The sequence below is a fragment of the Triticum aestivum genome, chromosome 2D (assembly GCF_018294505.1).
Source record: "Triticum aestivum cultivar Chinese Spring chromosome 2D, IWGSC CS RefSeq v2.1, whole genome shotgun sequence".
Lineage (NCBI taxonomy): Eukaryota > Viridiplantae > Streptophyta > Magnoliopsida > Poales > Poaceae > Triticum > Triticum aestivum.
The window spans coordinates 41,626,574-41,634,998 of record NC_057799.1 but is presented as its reverse complement, the minus strand read 5'-3'; the positions used below and the strand labels follow the sequence as shown (position 1 = coordinate 41,634,998).

Sequence of the window (8,425 nt, the reverse complement as noted above, 5' to 3'; positions counted from 1 at the left end):
TTAGGTATCTGAGATTTGATGATCTAATTAAAATATTACTATATATATAGAACTAGCTATTTTATTTTAGTAAGAAAATTAATAGAACTAGTTTATTTTTAGTAAATGCTTAGTTGAATTAGTTGAATTAATAGAACTAGTTGAATTAATAGAACTAGTTGAATTAATAGAAGTAGTTGAATTAGTTGAATTAATAGAACTAGTAAGTGTTTAATATTTCACCTATATGAACATAGGAAATGTCGTCTGACGACAAAAAAGATTTCATTAAGTGTGAATATTGTGAAGACCAGCGCGGCCTGTGCGACAGAAATTTCCTTGTTGATGATAGCGCTTCAGCATCAAGCTGGATGAGACCTTCGAAGTGGATACAGTAAGTCACAACGACAAGTCTTTTTCATAATTAAGCATGACTTATGCTTCATTTGCTTGAACTTATAATTTTAAATTTTCACTATTCTACTAGCGCATCCCCTGCCATGCAAGAATTTTTGTCTTGGATAAGATAGGTTTCAGTGCTATGGAAACTATGGAGGTAAAGAGAGTTTATCTGAAGACCGAGCATGGTTATAGTTTCAACGTCAAATTATACAATGTAGATACATACACCTATTTTGAATGCAAAACTTGGCAAGCACTATGCAAGGCTTATGCATTTGAGCCTGATATGGTTATCATCTTTGATATTCGTCCGGAAGATAATATTGAAGGTAATAGAGACATCTGGGTCGATGTGCAGACGCCTCCAGTTCTACCATTATGTGAGTTAATTTCTCAACCATAATTATGTCTTCGATATTGTTTATTCAAAAATAGTTGACAACTAATTTCTATTGACAGCTTATTTCCATTCAAGCAAACATGTCCGGCGCTTGGTAGACAGGACCGTCCACTGTCCCGGGGCTGAACTAAACTGCGAGGAGATAAGTCATTATGTTTCATGGCTTGAGGATCTTGATGCTGTCAAGAGAAATTATTTTCCTGAATTTGAAAATCTTAGTACTCAAAACGTGCGACCAATAGTGATCGTATTGAACTACGGTCACATGTACTTAGGAAAGATGGTAAGATTTTTACTATTAGTCCTCAGTGCATCTTTTGCATACATTATTTTTCAAGCTAAACTTTCATTGCTAAGTATATTAATTACGGTACGATGTTCTTCAACAGGGACTCCCGATGACAGTTATGCCTTAGTGGATCGAGATAAAGGTCGCATGTCAATTGTTAGCTTACGGCCAAGATATCCTACATTGCACATGAGTGCATTCAGGATTTCTGAAAGCGATGAATGCTTAATAATGAAAGATTGGAGCAAAATTGTTAACGATCGCAGAGAAGTACTAGGGTGCAGCAATCAGAAGCGCAGCCCACGATTAGGAGACAGGTTCATCTACATGCTCCAATATGATGAATTAGGAGAGCTATACATGTTCTATGCTATTTTACCTGAGAGAGCAGCAGGAGTGAGTTAGCTAGTTCATGCTCTTAGTACTTGTTGTCCTCTCATGCGTGTCCGTGTTCTTCGTCCTGAACTTAATCTCAAAGAGTGATTTGCTTTTGTGGTGTTATGAACGCTTATAATATCATGACCATGTTGAACTCGATGATATCTTTGCTTCTGGTACAAGTGAATGTTTCTTCTTTAAGCTAGTGTTGGTGGTGAGTAGATAGCGGTAATGACTATGATGATTAAATAGTGGTAGTGATGACTATGATGATTTTTAGCTAGCTAGTATACTGTTGTTGGTGATGATATGATGCAAGAGTTTTTATATTAATATGATGATGATGATGATGATGATGATGATGAGTTATTATCATTTATGAAAGAAACCGCAGATTAGTTTCAACTGGATGGATCCTAGCTAAGTGATCAAGTATATGCCATATCCATATTACTTAGATCACTTAGTGATCTAAGTAATATGGATATGGCATAGTAATATGGATATGGCATATACTTGATCACTTAGCTAGGATCCACATGCATCCAGTCGAAACTAATCTGCGCTACTTTTACCTAATGATTTAACAACTCATTATAATGTAAAACAATCACTAAATTAAATTGAAAACACAAAATTAAAGAAAAATTAAAAATTAAAACCAAAACACCCCCGAACATTTAGTACCGGTTGGTGTTACCAACCGGTACTAATGTCCTACACGCACCCGGGCCTGGGTCGTGCCACGTGGTGGCACTTTAGCGCCGGTTCGTGATGAACCGGTACTAAAGAGGGGACCTTTAGTCCCCACTCTTTAGCGTTATGAACCGGCGCTAAAGCCTAGTTCTGCATTAGTGAAAGAGCCCTCCTTCTGTTTGCGGAAAAAAAAACATTCGAACCGATCCGCAGACGGATATGGGACCAGTTTGAGGTACACGTTGGAGATGCCCTAACAACGATGGATTTCTACCTTGCAAAAAACAAAACAACGATCGATTCCAACAACTCCATTTCGGCAGTTCGGAGTATTAAACTAACAATCAACTTTGCACAGCAACACTATCAAGTTAACCCGCCGGCACCGGCTTTTGACGCCGCGCCGTGTCACGCCCTCAGCTTTCTGCATGGCCGGATCGAAAGCTAGAAGAAGTGGGGGCCGAGTCATCCGAGGGAGATAGGGACGCGATGCCTAGTGGAACCATGTGCTTTGCTCCACGAGGAAATATTCCTGCCGCCTTTGTTTGACAGTCTCTGAAAACTACGGGCTCCACCAGGATTATGTTTCCGTTCTTTCCTTGCTCCTCTCCCAGTTGCTAAGCATGTACCGGATATTATTGTCTTTGTCTCCGCGGGTTTGATTATTTATCGGCTTTCTTAGTCACAAACTCTGTGATGCATTGGCTGTCTTTGTCCAACCGGTGAACATTCGCTGGGAAGTAATTGCCCGTGGAATTGCCCGTGAAATCACAAAGAGCGTTTGGCTCTAAATGAGGGGCAGATTACCGGCACTTCAGTTGATCAACAACAGTTGTGGAATGCAATTTGGAAACTCAAAGTAGTCCCTAAGGTTAGAGTTTTCTGGTGGCGGGTATTGAGGGGCATCTTGCCCGATGAGTGCACTCTTAAATTTCGCCACATGAGAACAATTAGCACATGCAAGATTTGTCTTGCTATGGATGAGGATATGGAGCATGCGATGTTGCACTGCTCGCATGCACGCAGGTTTTGGGAGGAGGCAAGATTGCTCTTTGATGTTCATCTACCTCGCCTTCACCCGCAAACGTGGACAAGAGATATTGTCTGTGATTCCCGGTTTTCGGACAAGGAAAGGGCGATATTCGTAACCGTGATGTGGGCTATCTGGATGTCACGCAATCGCCTAACGCATGATCGGGAAGGATGGGATCCTGCAGCTTCTGTTAGGAGGATCCGAGAGGACTTAGCCATCCTCGAGCTACCCCGGCAACTTACTTCAACATTGCCAGGCTATGGTTGGCAACCCCCTGACGACTCGCATATAAAGATAAACACTGATGCCGCTGTCCATCTAGATGATGGGAATGCGGGGCTGGGAGGTGTTGCTCGTTCTTCATCGGGATTCAAGGGTGCATGGTGCAAGCCAGTTCCAAGTGTCACAGATCCTCTAATTGCAGAGGCTCTCGCGCTGAAGGAAGGAGCGATTTTTGCTACACTTCGAGGCTACACGCATGTGATCATGGAGGCCGACTGTCTAGAGGCAGTTAATCTCTGGAATTCTCGCTATACCGATCGCTCGGTGATAGCACCTATTCTGTTAGAAATTGGAGAGCTAGCTCCTAGTTTTATGTCTTTTTCTATTCAACATGTAATAAGAACAGCAAACGGTCCAGCACATCTCTGTGCTAAGCGTGGGTTGACGCTTACAGTGACTGAAAGCTGGTTAGACTCTACTCTAAGCATCCTGATCAGTAGCCTGTTGACGGACTGGTCGGCGAATGCTTTTGTTGAATAAAGCTCTCACAAGTTCCCTGCAAAAAAAAAAAGCTCTTGACCGCCAGGAAATTTCCACTATCTAGAAGAGAAGACGAATACATTTCTTTCGGGAGGACTAGCTCGAGCAATTTCTTTCTGTCTGTTCTTTGTTAATGGTACAGGTAATTTTTTGTGGCTGAAACCATAACAATGGTGGAGTATATCTCTACTAACACTAATCCAATGTATTGACAAAGCAAAAATAAGGGAATGAATTGATCGAACATCAGCTATTCATGCATCTCCATTGGGCAGCTTGGCGTGTCTGTATCTGTGGGCTGCCACCACCTCCTCCTCCTCCTTGCTGTCCCTGCACTCGAAGTAGTACGCCGTGACGGCCGCGACGGAGAACACCTCCACGGCGCCGAGCAGGGCCACGTAGGCGGCGCCGGCGGCCACCCCGGCGCACGGGCTCCGCGGCCACCACCTCAGCGCGAGCGTGTACACCGGTGACACCGCGGCGCCGAGCGCGCACGTCGCGACCACGTAGAGCGCCGCCCGCGCGCTCCTCCCCTCCATCAGCCGCCACGCGCGGGACACCGCCGCCGCGCCGTGCCGCCCCGGCTCCGCCACCGACACGACGACCGCCACCGCGCAGACGACGGTGAGGTAGACGAGGAAGAGCGACGCGAGGAGCACGAGCAGCACGTCGAGGAAGAGGAGCAGCAGGGAGCGCTCTAGGAGGTAGACCGTGGCCAGCGCCAGCGCGACGATGGCGCCCGCGCAGGCCACCTCGAGGACGTACCCGAAGGCCACGGTCGCGACGGGGCCCCACAGGTTGCCCCTCGCGCCGCCCAGGACGGCGGGCACGGTCAGGCGCTCGGCGGCGTCGTCGTCATCGGCGCCGGAAGAGAACGCCCTGACGGCGGCGAAGACGGTGGCTATCTTGATGGCCGACCCGACGACCACCGCGGCGAGGACGCACGCGCCGACCTCGAGCAGGAGCCGCCTGAGGTCACCCCTGAGCGCCCTGAAGAGGCCCGGGTACGCGGCGCCGGCCGGGTCGGCGCGGCGCGGCTGATGGCGCTGGCGTCGACCAGCGCGGCGGCGGCGAGGGGCTGCACGGCGAGGGAGTTGGTGAGGAGGAGCGCCGCGGCGAGCGCGGCGGTGAGCGCGACGAGCGGCAGGAAGAGCCCGCCGTGGCGCGCTGGGAGGAGGGCGCCGTGCTTCAGGAAGGCGAAGAAGCACGGTGGCGGCGGTCGGGCCGCCATGGCCGGCTCAGGGATTTAGCTGAGCTAGATCTTGATTGGGTGGGTGGGTGGGCGGGCGGGCGGGGTTGCTCCGTGACCCCGTGCGCGCGCGGAGGCACGGAACGGCGAGCTTATAAAGAGAGGATTTTTGACTTTTTTTATGACGGTGGGTGAACGCGTTGTAAACTTCTCCCGTAACCATCGTAATCAAATCACTTTTGCCGTCGGAAGGGTCATAGCTCGCAACTCGGCCTCGGCACTTGAATGGAAAATTATAGTCTGTTTCTTCGTCTTCCACGCAATAAGAGAATAACCAACAAAAGTACAATATGGATCACTAGCCCACATAGCATCTGAATAGGCTCGAAGCTTTAACAAGCTGGAAAGGAGAAAAAAGTGACTACAGTGGAAAGTAGATGTCGTGGAACCCGAAGAAAGTGACTACAGTGAATTGAAGTGGAAGCACAATCAAACCGACTCAGAATATCTATACATCTATATAGTGTATGAGTTTTAAATTATAGCAACAATATCAATCCTAGCCGTTCGTCTCATAAATCTATCGGTTGAGAATCAAAGGATTCTCAGTGAACGGTAGCCCGCACCTGCATCTGCACGTCACACCTCCTCTATTCTCGCCATGTTGCAAGTGCCATTGCGTTAGGCGAAGAGCCGAGCAGGGGTCAACCCCCAAAAATGCTAAACCTACGAACAGCACTTAGGTAACCCACGTAATTTGCTAAAGCACTAATCAAACTGCCCCCCCTGATTTCAAGGGTGGGCCCGTGCCCCCAACTAATGACTAATTAAAAACTGCCAAATCAGCAATTACATATGGTACGTAAGAGTCTCTACATAGGTGTAGCATTGCTCGGTCAACCCCTGCCAATAGCTCGCCCATTGAACATTTTTAGCGAGCTGTCTACTATACGTAGGCTAATGGCCGCAGCTAATTGCATCATTAGAGCATTTCCAGCCGTTGGCCCCCAGGGGGCATGTAAAATCGCCGCCTGGGGGCGAGCCGGCGCTAAAAATCAGCGTAGGGGCTTTCGGATGCCCAGCCGTTGGCCCCAGGGTCGTCCCCAGAAGGTGGTTTTTTTTAAAGGAATTCGGCTAAAGTTTCGCAAATTGGACAAAGACTCGGCTAAAGTTTGGTGAACGCGACATTACATAATAACAAAGTTTAGTAAAAAAACGGCTGCACTACAACTACGGGCCGAAGAACGCGCAGAGCGCGGCGAAATTGCCGACGTCGCCGTCATCGTCCTCGTCGTTCTTCTCCTCCTTGACGCGGCCGCCCCTGCTGGACCCCTGCCCGGCGGCGGCGGCGTGTCGTCGTCCTGTCGTCATCGAGGACGACGCCTCCCTCGTCGCGGCCACGGCGCCGAGCAGCGAACTGCTCGTAGGCGCGGCACTAGCGTTGCAGCTCCGTCCGTGCCCGGTCTTCGCGCGCCCACTTCAAGGCCACCGCGTCGTCGAGCTCCTCCTTCACGCCGCCGTCGAGCCCGGCTCCGTATTCACGGCGGCGAGCCCCGGCTCCGTCTTCGGTTTGACATAGCGGGGAGGAGCCGAGGAGGAGGCGCGCCCGCCGCCCTCGTTGATGACGATGCCGGCGCTGCGGGTGCGCCGACCGAGCGGCGTCTCCGCTGCGGGCTCGGCCTTGACGCCGAACACTGCCGGCGAGCCGGACGAGTGGGAAGAGGAGCGGGAGGAGGAGCGGGAGGAGGAGGACGAGGAGGAGCCGAACCTCCTGGGCATCCATTGCCCGGCGCTCCGGTGGGAGACCGGGGCGGCGGCCGCGGCAAGGTATGTCAGCGGCGGGTCGTTGCCGCCCTCGAGGTGCTGGAGAACCTCGTGCAGCGTGCGGCCGGGGGCGCCCCACCACAGGCGGCGCCCCTCGCTGTTCATGACGCCCCCACCACCGGCACCCCGTTGGTGGAGGCCAGCCGCCGCTCCTGCCGGTGCTGGAAGTACGCCGCCCACGCCTCGTGGTTGTCGGCGGCGTACTGCGGGAGGGCGCGCTGCTCCTTCGTCAGCGACGCCCGCACGCGGTCGACCTCGTCGGCGAAGTAGTCGGTGCGCGCGTTGACGTCGGGCACCGGGGGAATGGGGACGCCACCGGCGCTGAGCCTCCACCCTCCCGGCCCTGCGCGCATGTCGGGCGGCGCCGGGATGTTCGCCTCGAAGAGAAGGTACGCCCCCCACACGTGCAGCGAGCGTCGGCCAAAGCCGTTGGCCACCGCCGCGTCGTCGAGGAATCGCTCGTCCATCGTCGATGCTGGGCTTGGGGAGAGAGGGGAGGATCGTCGGCGGCGGGTGCGCACGGGGAGAGAGAGGCAGAGCACGGCGGGGTTGGGCCAGAGGCGAGGGGGAGGCGTTTTTTATAGCCGGGCATCGAGTGTACGCGTGGCGGGAGGGGGGCGTCGCCGCGCCGGCCGTGAGGAATCAATGGAAGGCTGACCGGCGGAAGCCTTGGCATTGATTCCCCGCGGGAAACCGAGGCGTTGTGAGGACGACGAGGCGACAGTCGCTGACGCGGCGGGCCCGCAGTTAGTTCGCGCCAAAATCGCTCGCCCCGGCGCTCCCAGGCGGCCCCCAGCGCGCCGGGTTCGGCCTGGATCCGCCGGCCCCAATTTCGACCCAATCCAGTGAAGAACGGGCTCCTGGGGACGCGACTATGCCAATTTTCGCCCGCCGGCGCTAAAAAATCGCTTGGGGGGGGGGAGGGGGGCGTGTTGGGGCGCGGTTGGAGATGCTCTTAGCCTGTACACAAGACCAAAGTCCAGTAGCCTATACATGGTGTGGCTAACTATTGTTTTGCCCTTGAACAATCTGGACAATGTGATCGATCGATCTACGTGCGTGTTCGGCTGGACTACTAGGCAGTTTTCCACTGCAGCCGAGTGAAATGTAAAAGACCATCACAATAGAGATTTCATTAGCAGAAAATCATCACTTTATAATCCATGGCAAAAATTATCGCACGGAAAAATTGACAGTGGTAAAAACACTTATGTTAAATGCTAATTGCTTTTATTTTCTTCTAATTGTCTTCAACATGTTTTTGAAATAGAATGAACACAACTTTCTTTGATATTACATGATTGTAAAGAAAATTAGTTATAAAGTTCACAGTATCAACTAGGTTGTAGAACTCAATTTAAGTTAACACGTATGTAACACTCTTTTGTAGTTTCAGAATATATTTTGACGATTTGTCATCAAATCTATCGTGAGACTTAACATATCACGATGTTCCGTAACATTTGTGAACAC

General features: G+C 51.2%; 1 pseudogene; it reads right to left on the bottom strand.

Annotated features, from left to right (window-relative positions):
* Positions 1 to 4,024: 4,024 nt before the first annotated feature.
* On the bottom strand, positions 4,025 to 5,214 carry LOC123048608 (uncharacterized; annotated as a pseudogene).
* Between the last annotated feature and the right edge of the window lie 3,211 nt (positions 5,215 to 8,425).